The sequence below is a fragment of the Myxine glutinosa genome, chromosome 5 (assembly GCF_964187855.1).
Source record: "Myxine glutinosa chromosome 5, kmMyxGlut1.1, whole genome shotgun sequence".
NCBI classification, from domain to species: Eukaryota; Metazoa; Chordata; class Myxini; order Myxiniformes; family Myxinidae; genus Myxine; species Myxine glutinosa.
This window is the reverse complement of record NC_136265.1, coordinates 187,857,832-187,877,662: the sequence shown is the minus strand read 5'-3', so window position 1 is coordinate 187,877,662 and position 19,831 is coordinate 187,857,832. Positions and strand designations below refer to the sequence as shown.

At 45.4% G+C, this 19,831-nt stretch overlaps 1 protein-coding gene across 1 annotated transcript in view; it reads left to right on the top strand.

Annotated features, from left to right (window-relative positions):
• Nucleotides 1-2,898: 2,898 nt before the first annotated feature.
• The window catches only part of LOC137426594 (synaptosomal-associated protein 25), a 121,460-nt gene continuing 104,527 nt past the window's right edge, over nucleotides 2,899-19,831 (top strand). Inside the window, exon 1 of the mRNA XM_068115260.2 lies at nucleotides 2,899-2,987. The gene's annotated coding sequence lies outside the window, so the exon portion shown is untranslated. The remainder of the gene's footprint in view (nucleotides 2,988-19,831) is intronic.

Sequence of the window (19,831 nt, the reverse complement as noted above, 5' to 3'; positions counted from 1 at the left end):
CTCCATACTCTAACTGTTACCTGTTAATATGTATTTGGTGAGTTCATTAAACAAGTCTTCACTTTAATAAACATGCCCATTTATGATTGAATGAAACCTTACACTTGTTGCCTCGAGGAATCTCTGATTCAATTTCTCTGCAATTTTCGATGCGATCTCTCACTAATTAGTCATTAGGTTTTCAAATTCATCCGTTAATTATGTAAAGATCTGGAAAATATTCTTCCTCATGGAGGAAACAATTAGGCTTGGGTTTATTGAACTTTACAGACAGAGAAACGGGCTTTAGCGGGATTTCAACCTGGGACATCATGAAATAAGTGATCAGATGGAATGAAATGGTCACTGCATCACCAAACGTGCTCAGATGGGATGAAATGGTCACTGCATCACCAAACATGCTCAGATATGATGAAATGGTCGCTGTGTCATGAAGCAGGTGCTCAGATGGGAGTAATATTGAGGTGTCACAGCAGCATGAAACAAGTGCTCAGATGGGAGTAATATTGAGGGGTCACAGCATCATGAAACAAGTGTTCAGATGGGAGTAATAGTAATAATATTAAAGGGTCACAGCATCATGAAACAAGTGCTCAGATGGGGTAATATTAATAATATTAAAGGGGCACAGCATCATGAAACAAGTGCTGAGATGGGAGTAATATTGAGGAGTCACAGCATCATGAAACAAGTGCTCAGATGGGAGTAATATTGAGGGGTGACAGCATCATGAAACAAGTGCTCAGATGGGAGTAATATTAATAATATTAAAGGGTCACAGCATCATGAAACAAGTGCTGAGATGGGAGTAATATTGAGGAGTCACAGCATCATGAAACAAGTGCTCAGATGGGAGTAATATTGCGGGGTCACAGCATCATGAAACAAGTGCTCAGATGGGAGTAATATTGCGGGGTCACGGCATCATGAAACAAGTGCTAATATGCGATGGAATACCCATGGGGTAACTGCATTACAAATCAAGAGCTCAGATGGGAGTGAACAAGGGGTCACATCATCATCAAGCAAGTGCTCAGATGGGAGTAATATGGGAGTGCTCAGATGGAAGTTTCGTGTGGAGGTCACAGTATCACGAAAGAAGTGCTCGTAAGGGAGTGCCCTCGGGGGTCACAGCATCACGAAAGAAGTGCTCATAAGGGAGTGCCCTCGGGGGTCACAGCATCACGAAGAAAGGGAGTGCACAGAGATTCACATCATCATGAGACAAGTGGTCTGATGGGAGTGCCAATCCAGCCAGCCAAACCAAGTTTGTCTTGCGACTTGCATAGTTAGTTACCCTCGCCAGAGGGGCGGGTATTGCATTTGAGTCGTTTGTTTGTTTGTTTGTTTGGCGGCACATAATAAGTATTATTTTCTCTGCAACCGTTGGTCCGATTGATAGGAATTTTTTCACCATCGGTGCAACTTCACCTGTATAATGTTTTAATGATAATTGTGACGTCATAGGTCACGTGGTACGGGCGCCATCTTGGAAAAACCGAAAAACATGGCACCTCGATATCTCCGAAAGTGCTGCATAGAAAAAATTGAGACATGGCTCTGTAAAGAACTCTCCATGTGGAATAACATATGTTAATGATGTCATAGGTGCCTCCATTATGACGTCATAATTCGACAAGTACAAAACTTCATCCGATCAAGATGAAATTTATTGAGCATCATGTCGGGATAAATTGGTGGAGGGAAAAAAAAAAATCATGACGTCATCAGTCACGTGGATCGGCCGCCATATTTGTTTTAACACAAAAGCCTTAAAAACCACTGAAAACACGTCCTGGCGAGGGTCTGCAATCTCTGATTGCTCTTTATAGTTTATGTTCGCAGTGCATTCAAATAATAAAATAATTATTCATAGTTTGACAATAATGCTTATTTTATACAAGGTGAAAAGTCAAAGGCCTTCCTGTTCCATTTTGCATTTACAGGATTAAATTTGCGAATCAACTGGAATTTAAAACGTTTTCTGAGATTTATATACCTCGAGGTCGGGATTTCTGAATGTCTTAAACCGAGTTGCCCCAACGTATTAGAAGTATAAATTCATTTAAGGATCATTTAAATGAGAATATTTTGTGTATTGGAGGCGCAACACCCGCACCCGCATTTACGTAGCTCGCAAGTTCCCCGTTCCCGCATGGAATTCGAAACGGGATAGGGACGAAGGTGCGAAAATACAAATGGTGTCTTCTGTCATGGAGCCGGCAAGCTGGGAGCTTTCCCAATTCCATTTATTGCCACATCTGATCCAATTCAAATGCTCACGTCTAAACTGTCTAGCCTAGGCTCGAATCCAGACCCAGGTATAAACGACCATCCAGGTGTTTCACAGACCAGGGTGATTCATCAATGTGGTGCCATCCTTCGGATGGACATTAAACGGGCATCACGTCTGCTGACATTAGTTGGGAGACGTTAAATATCCCACGGCGTCCTTCGGCAAGAATAGGCGAGTTATCGCCGGCATCCTGACCAAATTCCAAATTCCTGCCCTGACTACTGCTGAAAAGGCAATAGCAAACCACCCAGTGTACCCCTTGCCAAGGAATGGCTTCGGCAGCACCGATGCTCCATAAGAGAGTATCAGGATGAGAGACCATATCCCTAAACTTTTGACCTTTTGTCCAAAAGCACCAACCATTGTTGTCATCCCATTCCCCCCTTTTTTCCTCCTCCCCAGCTACATTTTTTCCGTCCTCTCGCTCCTCTATTTTCACCTGTTTTCCCATTCACTAGGTACGCAACGCCGGATCAGTGCGAGCCCCCACTCCCCGGAGTTCCCGAAGGCACGTCTCCCGCGCCGAGTCCGAAACGTGCCTGGTCCGCCCCACGTGAGTCGGCCCGCTCGCCGCGCTGCCATTGGTGCAGCGACGCGCCTGCCGAGCCGCAGAGCGCGCCCCTCCCAGCAGCTGCGATCGGCATCGGCGTCGTCTCTCTCCGGCTGGAGTCCTCCTCGGCGGCCACTCGCGGTAAGTCGCTGCCCAATTCGCTGTGAGCGCGGTCGACCTCGCTGGCTCCGGGTTGCTCTTCCTTCGGGGTCGTGGATCCCGGTGCGAATCGGTGCGAACAATAGCGCGCCGTTTATATATATATATATATATATATCGCCCCTCGCCATGCCTCCGCGAACGTGCGACTCGTTGCGTGCACGTACCCGAGCTTATCGGCGAGACGATGCGAGCTAAAGATATATTACATACTTACATGTACACCGATCGCAGGTGTTTGCGGCATCCGGGGCTCGCGCTGCCATTTCTCACCAGAATCGCGATGGTTTTTTTTAACGCAATTAACGTCACCATGATCCGTCCGTTTATTCATTCGACTCTCGTGCCCTCGTCTCCTTTATATTATAAGCTTCACGACGAGCGAGTAGACACATCGAGACAATAAATAGCAATTAAGAATCGCAACCACCGAGCGCAGAGGGGTGGGTACGACGACGACGGGGGATGGGGGAGGAATCCTTTATTTATTTATTTTTTTCACAATGAGTACACAACAAATATGTAATTAAATTGAAAACGTACAAATTGCTCTGGTTTGTCGTGGGAGTTGCATGCGATTTGTCCCAGTTGCATGCGATTTGTCCCTGATGTGTATGTACGTCGGCAAAGCGCAGGGATGCTGTTGTACGCGACACGTCTGTCTACTTTTTATGAATTGGACGATATTTTGTGAAATGGACGAAAGGGACGTTCAGGTAGACAGGTACAATGAGGTGACGGAGTTCTTCATCCTTCTTTAACGGCCATAATTATTCCCACGTTCTTGTAAGGTTGGCCGGAGAAAACGATTTAGCCCAAGTCTTTCACGAATCGGCTGCCCAGGTTTGACGTTCCAGGTATTTCAGGGCAGGAATTTGGATAACTTCGTGGTACCGGCGATCACTCGCCTACTCTTCACAAAATACACCGTTTAACGTACAATCCGAGGGACGGCACACACATTGATGAATCACCCTACCTGTGAAACACCTACCTGTGAAACACCTACCTGTTTTTAATAAGACTATAAAAATGTCTGTTCATGATGGGAATCCAGAATCGGGCATTTTGATCATGCAAAGAAAATCTGAACCCTCTTCCCCAACCCTATATAACCCCATATACTCATCCTCATCCTCCCAGCTTTCTAACCCCCCTCCCTCTCGCCCCCGCACTCATTATCCATCCCCCAGCCAATCGATCTCCCTGATATTGATGGAGCATAGTACAATGACGTCATAATCGACTAATTCCCATGATATCAACTAGAAATGTAATGAAGTTCTCTACCTGGAGGAGGGAGGGTGGGGGCATTTATTTATTATGTACGCATGGAGGAGGGCTAAAATGAGAACATTTAAATTGAGAAAACGAAGATGGGTAATGAGAAAGAAAAGGAGGGTCAGATAATGTGTAAGGAGGGTGGAGAGAAGGTAAAGGAGGTTTTGAGCAGATATGGGGTTCAGGACAAATGAGGAAAAGAGCATGCGTGGCAAGTATGGGGGGTGGTAGAGTGAGGGGCCGGTTTTTATTGGGGGAGGTGGAGGTGGTCAGAATTTCTGCCACGTTTGCGTACCTAATAAATACAAGGTATCTGGCCGAAAATGAAAAGATGTTATCTCGGAAGACAAGTGAGCCCACATGACAGATGGAATAAGGATGTGTTCATGGCATCGATGATGGATTACAGGTGCACGATGCCAATGTAGGAAATGGTGGGGAAATCGGAATACATATGTATTATGTTTATGGCAATTCACCATCAAACTTTACAGGTCCGCAGCTGCAATATTGAATTTATTGAATAGTTACACTTTGAAATAACTTGCAGTGTTTGAATTTTTTATTTTTTTTTGCATTGATCGAAATTCACCATCAAACTTTATAGGTCCGCAGCTGCAATATTGCATTTATTGAATAGTTACACTTTGAAATAACTTGCAGTTTGAATTTATTTTTTTTTGCATTGATCGAAATTCACCATCAAACTTTATAGGTCCACAGCTGCAATATTGCATTTATTGAATAGTTACACTTCCGCAGCTGCAATATTGCATTTATTGAATAGTTACACTTTGAAATAACTTGCAGTGTTTGAATTTTTTTTTTTTTTTTGCATTGATCGAAATTCACCATCAAACTTTACAGGTCCGCAGCTGCAATATTGCATTTATTGAATAGTTACACTTTGAAATAACTTGCAGTTTGAATTTTTTCTTTTTTTTTGCATTGATCGAAATTCACCATCAAACTTTATAGGTCCACAGCTGCAATATTGCATTTATTGAATAGTTACACTTTGAAATAACTTGCAGTTTGAATTATTTTATTTTTTTGCATTGATCGAAATTCACCATCAAACTATATCAGTCCGCAGCTGCAATATTGAATTTATTGAATAGTTACACTTTGAAATAACTTGCAGTGTTTGAATTTTTTATTTTTTTTTGCATTGATCGAAATTCACCATCAAACTTTATAGGTCCGCAGCTGCAATATTGCATTTATTGAATAGTTACACTTTGAAATAACTTGCAGTTTGAATTTTTTTTTTTTTTTTGCATTGATCGAAATTCACCATCAAACTTTATAGGTCCACAGCTGCAATATTGTATTTATTGAATAGTTACACTTTGAAATAACTTGCAGTGTTTGAATTTTTTTTTTTTTTTTGCATTGATCGAAATTCACCATCAAACTTTACAGGTCGCAGCTGCAATATTGCATTTATTGAATAGTTACACTTTGAAATAACTTGCAGTTTGAATTTTTTTTATTTTTTTTGCATTGATCGAAATTCACCATCAACCTTTATAGGTCCGCAGCTGCAATATTGTATTTATTGAATAGTTACACTTTGAAATAACTTGCAGTTTGAATTTTTTTTTTTTTTTTGCATTGATCGAAATTCACCATCAAACTTTATCGGTCCGCAGCTGCAATATTGCATTTATTGAATAGTTACACTTTGAAATAACTTGCAGTTTGAATTTTTTTTTTTTTTTTGCATTGATCGAAATTCACCATCAAACTTTATTGGTCCACAGCTGCAATATTGCATTTATTGAATAGTTACACTTTGAAATAACTTGCAGTTTGAATTTTTTTTTTTTTTTGCATTGATCGAAATTCACCATCAAACTTTACAGGTCCACAGCTGCAATATTGCATTTATTGAATAGTTACACTTTGAAATAACTTGCAGTTTGAATTTTTCATTTTTTTTTGCATTTATCGAAATTCACCATCAAACTTTACAGGTCCACAGCTGCAATATTGCATTTATTGAATAGTTACACTTTGAAATAACTTGCAGTTTGAATTATTATATATATTTTTGCATTGATCGAAATTCACCATCAAACTTTATAGGTCCGCAGCTGCAATATTGCATTTATTGAATAGTTACACTTTGAAATAACTTGCAGTGTTTGAATTTTTTATGCATTGATCGAATGCTCATGGGGGAGCTTGAATTTAAATAGTCGACATCAGTGAACTTTTATATTAATTATAAAGATATCGGTAGCTAGACATCAGTATACCTTCAAATTAATTACAAGGACAACGGTAGACAAAGGACAAACATATTTATGGAATGTGGAATTTGAACCTGGGTTCCACATTTAACGAGCCATTGGTTCAGTTAGAAATGCTAAATAGACCGACCATTTGTTGTCCCCCGTCGCACCGCGGAGCGAAAGGGGGACTATGGTTTTCCCCTCCGTCCGTGTGTGCGTCCGTCTGTCCGTCTGTGCGTGCGTGCGTGCGTAAGCGAAGGACCAAATTCTAATTTTGGTGTGTGGGTGCAACAAGGCATATTGGAAGAACCCAATTGAAAATTGGGTCGCCACGTCAAAATCCAAGATGGCCACCGCCATGTATGTCTGAACCTTGTGAGCGGAATATCTTGAAAAATAAATGAACTACTAACTTCTAATCCGGTGTGTGGGTGCATCTAGGCATAAGGTAGAACGCTATTGAAAATTGGGTCGCCACGTCAAAATCCAAGATGGCCGCCACAATATATGTCTGAACCTTGTGAGCGGAATATCTTGAAAAATAAGCGAAGTACCAACTTCTAATCCGGTGTGTGGGTGTATCTAGGCATAAGGAAGAACGCTATTGAAAATTGGGTCGCCACGTCAAAATCCAAGATGGCCGCCACCATATATGTCTGAACCTTGTGAGCGGAATATCTTGAAAAATAAACCAACGACTAATTTCTAATCTGGTGTGTGGGTGTGTCTCCAACCCACTCGCAAATATTATCGACTCTTCCATGTTTTCTGCGCCTTCCACTTTGTCAACTCACATCACTTCACCGACGGGGGACCTAGGCGTAACGCTTGTTATTATTCAGATAAATGTTAGCTCTTTCACGAGCCTCGACTCTGTATCCCAAAAAAAAAAAAAAAAAAAAATGCCAATATTATATCATGATCTGAGCAATTGATTTTTAAAACTATTATTGACACGTAGCAACGTCACCATTTTTCTCAGAGATGGCTAAACGTTTGCAAATCAAACGATGGAGAGTAGTCGTTTGTAAAAAAAATTCTGTCAGAGTTTGATCTGTACTATAAGAGAGATGTGTTGTCTGTCTGTCTGTCTGCTGCATTTTATCACAGATAGACGAACTGGTCTTCATCAAACTTTCAGAGGCTCATCAATGAGTGCCTGGGAGTGTTTAAGGGCAATTTTGTTTTAATTGGATTTTTGTTTTTTTTACAAAATCACCCTGTAGTGCCGAACCCATTGTAGCTTTGTGAAAGGTAACAAATATTAAAAAAACTCACCAAGCATTGTTACTGAGGAACAAGCTTATTTTAGCTGAGGATAATGACTGTACCTGAGTTGCTGTGTTGTCATGATTTACACCAATCATAATACAAACAATTATTTTGCACAAATGTATTTGTTGTGTTTGTGATATTACATTTTTTAGGCAATTTAGGTTGAAGATTCAGGTTGAATGTTTTTTTTTCAAGAAAGAACCCCTCAGCACACACATAGGGGAGGGGTAGGTGCAGACTGGAAGTTTGGGACGATTACACCTCACCACCACGTAATTATAAATACCTCACCACCACGTAATTCAAAACACCTCACCACCACATAATTCAAAATACCTCACCACCACGTGATTCAAAACCACCACAACGTTATTAAAAACACTTCACAACCACGGAAAGAAAAGTTTGAGGGAGTCGTTAAGTGACAACACAGACACTGCCCAGATGTGTAGATATATAGATAAATGACTGTACCCGAGTTGCCGTTTTGTCATGGTTTAAACCAATCATAATTCAAACAATTATTTTGCACAAATGTATTTGTAATATACGTGATATCACATTTTATAAACAATTGAAGTTGGAAAAAAAAAAATTGGAAATTTTTTCAAAAAAAATACCCTTAGGACATACTGACGGGAGAGATATGTGCATACCAGAAGTTTGTACGATTTCACAAAAGTTGAGAAAGTAGTCCAGTGACAACTCAAGACAACACAGACACTGCACAGATATATATATATATATATAATATATATATATATATATATATATATATATATAATATATATATATATAGATATATATATATATATATATATATATATATATATATATATATATATATATTGTTGCGGATATGGCATTTGGCCTCCATATCTGCTTGTAAATATTCCCCTATTTCCCCAATACTCCCCAACTATCCCCAATCCCCCATTCCCTAGTCCCATTGCCTGTAAATAACACTCTGTAGAACCGACCTTCCCCTTTTTCCCCCATTAAATGTCGTGCCCAGGTCCACCGCATCTCACGTAGACAACTTTCGGACATCTTGCTAGTTATTCTTAGTCTATGTCAGTTAAGGACTCGTTTCCATTAATTCTGACTCTTCGTTGCACCAGAATGTGATCGTATGGCACCAGTAGTGAGTTTAGGACCTCCCCATACCTCCTCCCATCTTCCCCATGAAACAACAACCACAACAACTACAACAACAACTACAACAACCACAACAACTACAACAACAACAACAACTACAACAACAGAGGGGCGCGGCGCGGCGCGGGGAGTGTGCGTCCTCACTCCGGCTCAGTTAGCCGCCATTACCCATGTGCGCCGACGGGGTTACCACGAAGGGGCTGCCTGTCGGCCCCTCGTCAAGGGCGGAGCCGGTAACCCCCGCACCCAATGAGAAGCAACGGGCCGATTCCATCTGGGGCGGAGCTAACGAGCCGAGGGCGTGTCACTCCCCGCCGGATATACGCAGCGACTTACCGGATGGGAGATCAGATGCGCCCCCAGCTTGAAAGGACAAGTCGCGACCTCCGAGCGCTGAGCGACCTCCCCGCATCTTTGGACCGGACCGGGTCGATTTTGCCGCTGAGCCAAGGTGCACCTTGAGCCATCGACTACCCGCTTTCCTTGCCATCAATCCCCGTGTGAGTCAGTTTTGTCCTGTTTATCTGTCGTCTGTCGGGGCTATTATAAGACCGTAATTAAGTGCCTATCTTACTATGCTGTACCTCTCATCCCTGTAATCTAAACGTTCCGAACTAATATAACCTCCTCCGGAGGTCTTGAGAACTGAACCCTTGGTGTCGTGTCATTTTAACCCAGCCGTTGTGTCCTTTCCTCAATTGATTTAGCGTAGCGCGACTCGGCCAACGTTCGAGTATAATCGGGTAAACTGTGCAGACGCGGTCATACCAAACCGCTCGGTAAACCAACATCCACAACCGCGTCTGTAACATTTGGTGTCAGGAGTGGGATTCGGACCTGGGACTAAATTTATTAGGCCCAAATTTTGGAACACCAATTGTACCACTAGGGTAACAATTGGTGTTGGGAGGTAGAATTCGATCCGGAGCGCGTTTCCCGCGCTCGAAATTATAACGGCGAAATTTGATTGTGTTTTACAAAATATAAAAACCCGAATTTTGAAAGTCGCGCTATGGCAGACCAAGACGGCTGGGGTCCGTTAGAGGAGAGTGAGGCAGGGTCGATTCAGGACCAAATTAAGGGACATGAGGAGAGCGAAGCAGTGAGGGTAGCAGACGCACAAAATAGCGTCGTTGCGCCCGACGTTGCGGGCGCGCAAAATGGCGCCTCGCAGATGACCACGGCGTCCACGCCCGCGACCGTGGTTACGCCACCGGGGGATTTGAATCTTTTTTTTATGCAAATGACGGCCCTTATGGAAAAGAATAGTGAGCAATTGGGAGACCAAATTAGAGGTTTGAAAAGCAGTATGGGACAAATGGGGAATCGGATGGATGCTCAGAGTGAGCAAATGAGGGCTGATAGTGAGCGATTAGAGGGCCAAATGGGGGTAATGAGGGACGAAGCGAGGGGTACCGGTGAGGGATTAGACAAGAAATTAGAGGGGTTAGACAATGGGATAGAAGGGGTGAAAAATGGGTTAATGGGGGTAGAAAACAGAATGGCCGCTCAAGAGAATCAAATGGAAGGGATGCAAAAGGGGTTAGAGGGGTTAGAAAACAGGATGGAAGGCAAATTGAGGGACATGAGGGACCAAGCGGAAAGGGAAGTTAAACAAATGGGGCAGCAGATAGAGGGGGTCAGAATGGGGGTAGAAACCAAACTGGATGCTCACAGGGAGGAAATGGAGCAGATGAGGGTGGCATCTGAGCAGGAGATGCAAGTGATGGGAGAGGAGATCAGAAGAGGTGTGAGTGAGGAGGTCGGAGGAGTGCGCGAGGAGGTGAGGCACTGTAAGGAGCACATGGAGAAGGAGGTGAGAAAGGGGACTTTAAAGTTACAAGGGGGCATAGAGGACCTGACGCAGGAGGTGGAACAACTGACAGAGGGACAAAAAGGACTAACGGAGCAGGTTCAAAGGAACACTGCGGTATTAGGAGGGTTAAAAGCGACACAAAACGACATAAAAAACGACTTGATAGCGACAAAGCGGGAATGTCAGATGGTACGTGAGGGACTGACAACGAGGTTGGACGAGGTGATAGAGGTAATGGAGACGAAGGACCGGCAGGTGAGGACGCACATGGAAACGGTCAAGGTAGCCTTGGAGGACGAGCTTGAGGAGACGTACCGGGGAATAAAGGAGGTGAAGCAGAAATTAGAAGAAGTGGAAGAAGGGGTGAGCGAAATTAAGAAGCGACGGAGAGAGGATAAGAAAGAGATAAAAGAGGAGATAAAAGAATTGGTCCAAAGTCTGTGTTTGGATCGTGATGATGTGCTCATTAACCGGATGAGGGATTCGCAGGTGATGGAGGAGAAGCGAAGAGGAAGAGGACCCGGTGTAAGTGGTGACCAATATGGTCGTGCGTATGATGCGCCAGGGGATTTAAGAAGCTTGGGGGTCGAGATGGACCCGGGTGTTCGTGAGAGGCCGTTGGTGAAGTGTGCGACAGGTCTGGTGTGCGAAAAAGGAGGTGTGCGAGAAAGTCCGACTCTGGGGTGTGTGAGGAAAAAGTGCGTGCCAAGGAGTTAGGGTGCTGGCGAGAGTGAGTCGGTCGTAGCGCGTGTGCGAGGGAGCACATGGAAGCGCGGTGTGGTAAGTGTTACAGAGGGTGTGACGAGAGAGTGTGCGCAAGAGTGTGCGCGAGAAAGGTGTGTGACGGACAGGTGCATGGGGAAAGAGTGCGCTGTCAAAGGCAAGGAAGAATGCACGCCTGTGGTGAGTGTTACAGAGGGTGTAACGGGAGAGTGTGCGCGAGAAAGGTGTGTGATGGACAGGTGCAGGAGGAAAGAGAGCGCTGTCAAGAGTAAGGGTGAGTGCGCTGTCAAGAATGGAGGTGAGAGTAGTGAGAGTGACACGGAGCGTGAGTTGGTTGTGACAGGTGAGAAAGGAAGCACACCTGGAATGGTAGAGCGTGAGTGGGAATGCACGCTGGAGTTGGTGGTGAGGCACGTGGTTGGGTGTGCGAATGAGAGCACACCTGTGATTGTCACAGAGGAGGTGACCGAGGAGGGGGCGCGAAGAGGTGTGTTGATGAGGTGTGCGACCAACGAATGTGTGCCAAAGTGTTCGGTGGTCAGGTGTGTGACCAAGGCTGTGAGTGGAATGAGAGTACCTGGGTGTGTAAGGAAAGGTACGAGGAGCATGGAGACGGCTGGATGTAGGAGCACGAAAGGGGTAGCGTATGCGTGTAAGAACCCAGGTGAAGCATCGACGGTAACCAGGTTAGAGGTTAGGTCGACTTTTAGCCGAAGCGGGCCCTCGGTGCGTGCTGGGCCTCGCTTTGAACGGCCGCGTCCGTGCTCCACTAGGCGGAGCGGGCGGCTGGATAGGAAGGGTCGTCATGGCGACCACTTTTTGTTGAGGCATTCCGGCAGGTCGAGATCGAGCCATGGGATGGCTCCACGCCGAGGGGGTGCGTGGGATCTCGGCCCGGGTAAGCCCCCGTCCCTGCACCGAGTGCCGGACGTATCCAGCCGCTGGCACCAAACAACCCGCATTCATTGCTCGGCTTTACGAAGCCGGGCTTTGGACAGGAATTGGCGCACCGAGAGGCAGTAGTGAGTAGACTGTGTGATGAGGTTAGTGTTTTGGCCCCGAAATTAGAGAAAAACAAAATTTGATGATTGGCAAAGGATTGGCAGATGATGGGTAGTGATTGGCAAAATTTTTGATTTGTTGAAATTTGATGTGCAAAATTGGTAGTGAGCGATGGGCCCGGTGGGTAAGGGTGGCATCCTTGCCACCCTTCCCATATAGTGGGGGGCAAATGCGCTATAGTTTATGGGGTGTATGGCAGTGGAAACTAGCCCGGGTGGGTTAGGATATTGTTAGGGATCTAGCGAAGATGACATTAGGTGACGATAAGTTTAGTTAGTGACTGATACCTGTAGTGGGGACGCAGGTAGTTTAGTATGGATTATAATGACGTGGGAGCGCAATAGTTTAAAGGGACGACTGGGAAGCGCGAGTTTCAGAGGGGAGTAGTTAGCTGAGATGATGCCGTGTGTGTGAGAATTGAACAGGTGTGATTGCACAGATGTGCAACTGGACAGGTGTGTGGAACAGTGTGTGAGTAATGAGTGTTGTGGATCAGCGTGAATGCGCTTGGGGAGAGAAGGGTGCAGGTGGCACCAGGTGTGAGAGCACAGGTGTGCAGGTACAGGTGTGTGGAGAGAGTTGGAGTAAGTGGTACGGAGTGGTGTGCATGGTGCGAAGGTGTGGATGGGGGAAGAGTGGACCCCTTTCACGAGTACCCGGGGCGGGTAGTGTAAGTGTTAGGTAGAGGGTATAGGTAAATTGTGGTTGGATATTGGCATTTGTGGTGCGGTTGCAGAATGGTATTGTGGATGGGTGCATTAGTGTTGTGGAAATGGCTGGGCGTGTAGCCTGTTAGTGTGTGTAGTTGGTTGGGCACTCCACCACTGTGAGGATGTCGGCCAGGTGAGGCCGCAGGTGGGCTCTGGGAGCCGGTAGTTGTGGATGGGGCCCGAGGATCCGGAGGACGGACCCGGGTAGCCCAGTGCCAGAGAGGGCACCGAGTGGGGAGAGCGCCAGAGGGCCTTCCCCAGGTAGTTAGGTTAGGGTAAGGAGCAGGTAAGCTCGGAGGCAACTGCAGTGGTGGAGGTGTGCAGGTGGGTAGACCCGCTGGGAGAGGTACACGCCACAGCCCAGAAATTGTGCGAGGGCACCGGGAGATGAATCGGGGGAGTGAGACCCCAAATTGAAAAGCACCACAGTTTGGTCAATGGGAATTGGTTTTTAGAACCCATAGTGTAAGTTGGCCAATGGATTGGCAGGGAAAGACCCCGGGTAGTGTAAAGTTGTTAAAGTCATTTAGGAAATAGTTAGGATTGATGAACCTGTCGCACCATACGCAGCCACTTACCTGTGGTGATGATGACTCCACACCTGTGTTTTCTTTGTTCTGTTGCAGGAAGTAAGGACTGCTGTTGGATTTGTGAGACGCATCACGACGTGGATGAGACATTGGGGTGATTCCATCTCTCCCTCCCTAGGAGGGACTGATGATGAATTGGTAATGGCAAATTTTGATGTTGAGTTGGAGATGGCAAATTTTGATGAGAGTTGAAAATGGCATATTTGATTGGTTAGGAGGGAGAGAAGACGAATTTGGTTTATGGGAGGAACGGGGAAGACAGTAGGGACGTTTGTTGATTAGTAAAGTAGATGGTTATGGGTAGTGTTGTGTTTTGTGGATACAGTAAGGGGTAAGGGAGGGGCCATGTAGGTTACCTGGTGGGGGGGGGGGGCGTACGGTAGGAACGTACCTGTCTCACCTGGTTCCCATGTGCCCCCAATGTGCATTACCTTACATTGCGTGCACTTTTGCGCCCTTACCACCTTACTCACTTGTCTGCTTCTTTTGTCTCCCACCTCCGAGGATCTGGCTTTGGGGCAGAGAGAGAGGAGAGAGAGGTGCTGGCTCCGCAGTTGTGGGCCTGCACTTTCGCTGCTTGCTGCCTGGATCGATACACCATATGGACCGCAATTTTTGTGGCCGCCCACCATGGACCGCAGTTCTGTTGCGGCCAAGCACCACCCATTGATGGACCTCTGGGTCAACGTGACACCTATGCCAAACAGGTGAACCACTAATAGTTGGCACCCTGACGGCCACAATAAGGAAATGGACGCGGTTGGCGCCTTTCTCTATTTTCTAAGGAAGCCAGAACACCAAGTGCACCACACGAAGAGCAAGAGACACCTGCAGGGTTAGGGGTTGTTGTTTTTATTTTAATGAACAATGGTGAGTGCACCAGATGGTGCTGACTGTGTGATGGGGTGGTGCTTTTGGTGATTGGAAGGGGTGCTCTGCACATTATTAAAGGCCGTAAGGCCACAGAGCACTCGTGGGTTGGTGTATCGATGCTGGCATGCGTGCTCTCTCTATGCATAACATCTGCATGTGTTCCTCCAAAAACAGGTCCTGGATCGTAGTGTAAATATCAGCGTAGTCTTGTAAATAATGCTCCCTACCGGCTGTATGTTTAGTTTGCGAATTCTTTCCGCGATTCGGTTATCCCGTGGGTGTGTTTCTGTGAGGAGAAGGGTGCAACGTCGCAGGGGGACATATTTACTCATTTGTGAATATCTGTAAAACTGTCGCACTCAGGGTAGAGTTAATAGTAGAGGGAACTACATCTGAGTGCCACACTAAAATAGGTAAAAATTTATCGGGTCGGGACGCCCCGAGGGTAGAGAAGGGTGCAATGTTGCGGATATGGCATTTGGCCTCCATATCCGCTTGTAAATATTCCCCTATTTCCCCAATACTCCCCAACTATCCCCAATCCCCCATTCCCTAGTCCCATTGCCTGTAAATAACACTCTGTAGAACCGACCTTCCCCTTTTTCCCCCATTAAATGTCGTGCCCAGGTCCACCGCATCTCACGTAGACAACTTTCGGACATCTTGCTAGTTATTCTTAGTCTATGTCAGTTAAGGACTCGTTTCCATTAATTCTGACTCTTCGTTGCACCAGAATGTGATCGTATGGCACCAGTAGTGAGTTTAGGACCTCCCCATACCTCCTCCCATCTTCCCCATGAAACAACAACCACAACAACTACAACAACAACTACAACAACCACAACAACTACAACAACAACAACAACTACAACAACAGAGGGGCGCGGCGCGGCGCGGGGAGTGTGCGTCCTCACTCCGGCTCGGTTAGCCGCCATTACCCATGTGCGCCGACGGGGTTACCACGAAGGGGCTGCCTGTCGGCCCCTCGTCAAGGGCGGAGCCGGTAACCCCCACACCCAATGAGAAGCAACGGGCCGATTCCATCTGGGGCGGAGCTAACGAGCCGAGGGCGTGTCACTCCCCGCCGGATATACGCAGCGACTTACCGGATGGGAGATCAGATGCGCCCCCAGCTTGAAAGGACAAGTCGCGACCTCCGAGCGCTGAGCGACCTCCCCGCATCTTTGGACCGGACCGGGTCGATTTTGCCGCTGAGCCAAGGTGCACCTTGAGCCATCGACTACCCGCTTTCCTTGCCATCAATCCCCGTGTGAGCCAGTTTTGTCCTGTTTATCTGTCGTCTGTCGGGGCTATTATAAGACCGTAATTAAGTGCCTATCTTACTATGCTGTACCTCTCATCCCTGTAATCTAAACGTTCCGAACTAATATAACCTCCTCCGGAGGTCTTGAGAACTGAACCCTTGGTGTCGTGTCATTTTAACCCAGCCGTTGTGTCCTTTCCTCAATTGATTTAGCGTAGCGCGACTCGGCCAACGTTCGAGTATAATCGGGTAAACTGTGCAGACGCGGTCATACCAAACCGCTCGGTAAACCAACATCCACAACCGCGTCTGTAACAATATATATATATATATATATATATAGATCCCCGACGCCATTCCTTACAGTTGGTGTAGGGAAGTGTTTTAGCCTGCTACAAAAAATAGAAATTTTTTTTTTTGATATCTTCAAAATGCCAACACAATGAGAACAGCATCGGGCACAACGTTGGGTATCTCTTCCAGTTAATATACTTGCTGTATAAGTGTATATATATATACATACACATGAGAATATGGACCTAATGAATGCTTTTCATGAGCGATAAATCCTTTATATCTCGAAAGGGCCATCTATTTATTACGTACTAGCAGGGCCTAAACACGTTGCCCATTGCTGTTACAACCCTATTTGCATTTTGAAGATTTTTAAAAATTATTTTTAGTGGGTGGCCTAAACCACTTCCCTACAGCCACTAAAGAATGGGGTCAGAGATCATTTAATGTTACCTTTCATGTAGCTACAAAGGCTTAGGCACTATAGAGTGATTTTAAAAAATCCACCTTTTTTTCAAATATTTATTTTTTGCATAAAACCATCTCTGGCACTCACTGATGAATCTCTGAAAGTTTGACAAAGACCAGTTCGGCCATCTCTGATAAAATGCGGCAGACAGACAGACAACACATCTCTCTTATAGTACAGAGGAAACTCTGGCAGAATTTTTTTTACAAACGACCACTCTCTCCACCTTCAACATAGCACCATGCACCAGTCTGGGGCACTTTACCTATGTACGTAATAAATAAATGGCTCCATATTTTTAAACAAAGGTGTGATCCTCATACCTTTTACCTCTCTCCCTCCTCTCGCCATGTGCCTTATATATGTGCCATTCGTATCCCTCCTCTTACTCATGTCCTCTCCTTTCATTTTTAAACCTCCTCTTCCATTGTTGCATATGTCATATGTAGATTACTCGAAATAATTCCATTTATTCTTCTTTCGTATTGTTTCGTATTTTCTTCTTTCGTATTATTTCCTATTGTGAGGTAGTTGCCGGAGAAGTACATGGAGAAGAGGAAGAGGTTGTTTCTTGGGTTTGTTGATCTGGAGAAAGCATTCGATAGGGTTCCACGCGAAGTATTGACATGGGCATTGAGGAAGTTAGGAGTGGAGGAATGGTTGATCAGAGTAGTGATGGCAATGTACAAAAGAGCGCGCACAGCTGTAAGGACGAAGGACGGGAACAGTGGTGAGTTTGAGGTGAAGGTGGGAGTGCATCAGGGGTCGGTACTAAGTCCACTACTATTTGTAGCTGTGATGGAGGTGCTGGCTCAGAACGTAAAGGAGGGTTTACTGTGGGAGTTGTTGTATGCAGAGGATCTGGTGTTGATTGCGGAAAGTATGGATGGACTGAAGGAAAAGATGAACAAGTGGAAGGAATGTATGCAGACAAAAGGTCTGAAGGTGAATATAGGAAAGACGAAGGTGATGGCAAGTGGTAAAGCATGTGGTGAGGTGGAAAGAACTGGGAAGTGGCCATGTGCTGTGTGCAGGAAAGGTGTCGGAGTGAACTCCATTCAATGTACAATGTGCGCTGAGTGGGTTCATCAAAAATGTAGTGGTCTGAGAGGGTCATTAACCAGTGTGGCAGCTACATTCAAGTGTTCGGTGTGCAAAGAGGGAGCTGCAGATGGAGGAAATGTTGAGTTGGATCTTGGAGACGGCGTGAAGCTGGAAGGTGTGAAAACATTTTTCTACCTTGGAGACATGCTGAATGGAGAAGGTGGATCAGACACGGCAACGGTTGCTCGAGTGAGATGTGCATGGAAGAAGTTTCGGGAACTGAGTGGCGTGTTGATGAGGAGGGGAGTATCGTTGAAGCTGAATGGAAAGGTGTATGCTGCATGTGTGAGAAGTGTTATGATTTATGGGAGCGAGACATGGGTCATGAATGTAGAGCAGCAACGAAGGCTGGAAAGGGTGGAAATGCGAATGGTTCGGTGGATGTGCGGAGTATCGTTGAGAGAGAGGAAGACAAATGATGAATTGCGAAAGATGATGGGAATAGAGCCTGTGATTGATGCTGTGAAGAGGGACAGGTTGAGATGGTTTGGTCATGTGTTGAGTAAGGATGAAAGTGACTGGTTGAGAAGAGTGATGGAAATGAATGTAGAAGGAAGTAGAGGATGGGGAAGACCGAGAAAGACTTGGCTAAAGATGGTGGAAGAAGAAATGCGGGCAAGGGGGTTAACAAGGAGAGATGCAGAAAATAGGGCAAAATGGAGAAGATTGTCATGGGGACCGCAAGGCTAACCCCCACTCTAGCAGGGAAAATGGCCTTAAAATGCATGTTGTTGTGTTGTTGTATTCTTCTTTCGTATGCAGCAAATAGCTGCGGACAGCCTCATTTTGTTTAGGGCATGGCTGTGTGGCTGATGCAGTGCCCCTTGTACATGAGAGCAGGAATTTGGGCATGAAAGTACTGGCGAGAGCTCGCCTACTCTTCGCAGAGGACACCGTGGGATATTTAACATCCACCAACTATTGCTGGCAGGGGGACACCCAGCTTAGCATCGATTCGAGGGTTGGCACACAAATTGATGAATCACCCTGCTTGTGAAACATGACAGTTTAAGGCTGGGTCCGGATTCAAACCCAGGCTAGACAACTAAGATGAGAGTGTGCGTACCTCAAGGCTATCATGCCATCCCAATAATTCCATGACAGAAGCGTATGAGGTTGAACCTACCGCTTCACCAGCAATTTCGCATTTAGGCAAGAGGCTGATATGAGAGGGGGAATTTAATTGAATTAGCGGGAGGCGAGGTGCTGCAGAAAGAAGCGGAGGATGGCAATTGACGGTGGTAATTAAACAGCTACTTTGAAAGAGAGGACAGAATAAAAAAGCATTGGAAGCCACATGGTGATGATTATACAGAGGGAGAAAAAGGTGAGAAAGGTAGTGTTTATGAGGCTTAGACCATTATTCCATCTCATACCATTATTGCTCATTTATCTTACGAATTGTCATTGCAATATTTCAGCTAAATATTCATTCATTAATTACGCCTACTCTTCGTGAAGGACACTGTGGGATTTTTAATGCCCACCAACTAATGCGGCAGATGTGATGACCAGTTTAACGTCCATCCGAGGGATGGCACACACATTGACCCCTGTCCTTGCTTGTGAACAACAGGATTCGAACCCAGGATAGACAGTTCAGAGGGGAATGTCAGCAAATTATATTTGCTTCTAATAATACTAACAATTATTGCTTTGCTTCAGACAGTTGACGACTACCACATTGCTTTTTCGAAATGACAGATAACCATTTGCGGATAATCTTCTTAGTTTTAGGGCATTTTGCATCTTGTGTATTGTCCATGAACTTGTGCAGATTTGTGCAATATTTGAGAAATTACATGATGGTCAACTACCAAAGATCTCTTCGTTGCTGCCATTTTCATTCTTTCCTATCGGTCTTTTATTCCTGTATAAAAGGTCATGACTTACAATGGGAGTTAGGACTTTATCTCAGGAGCACAGCTGGCCCATGCATTGCAATTGACATTGAAGACAGAGCACTA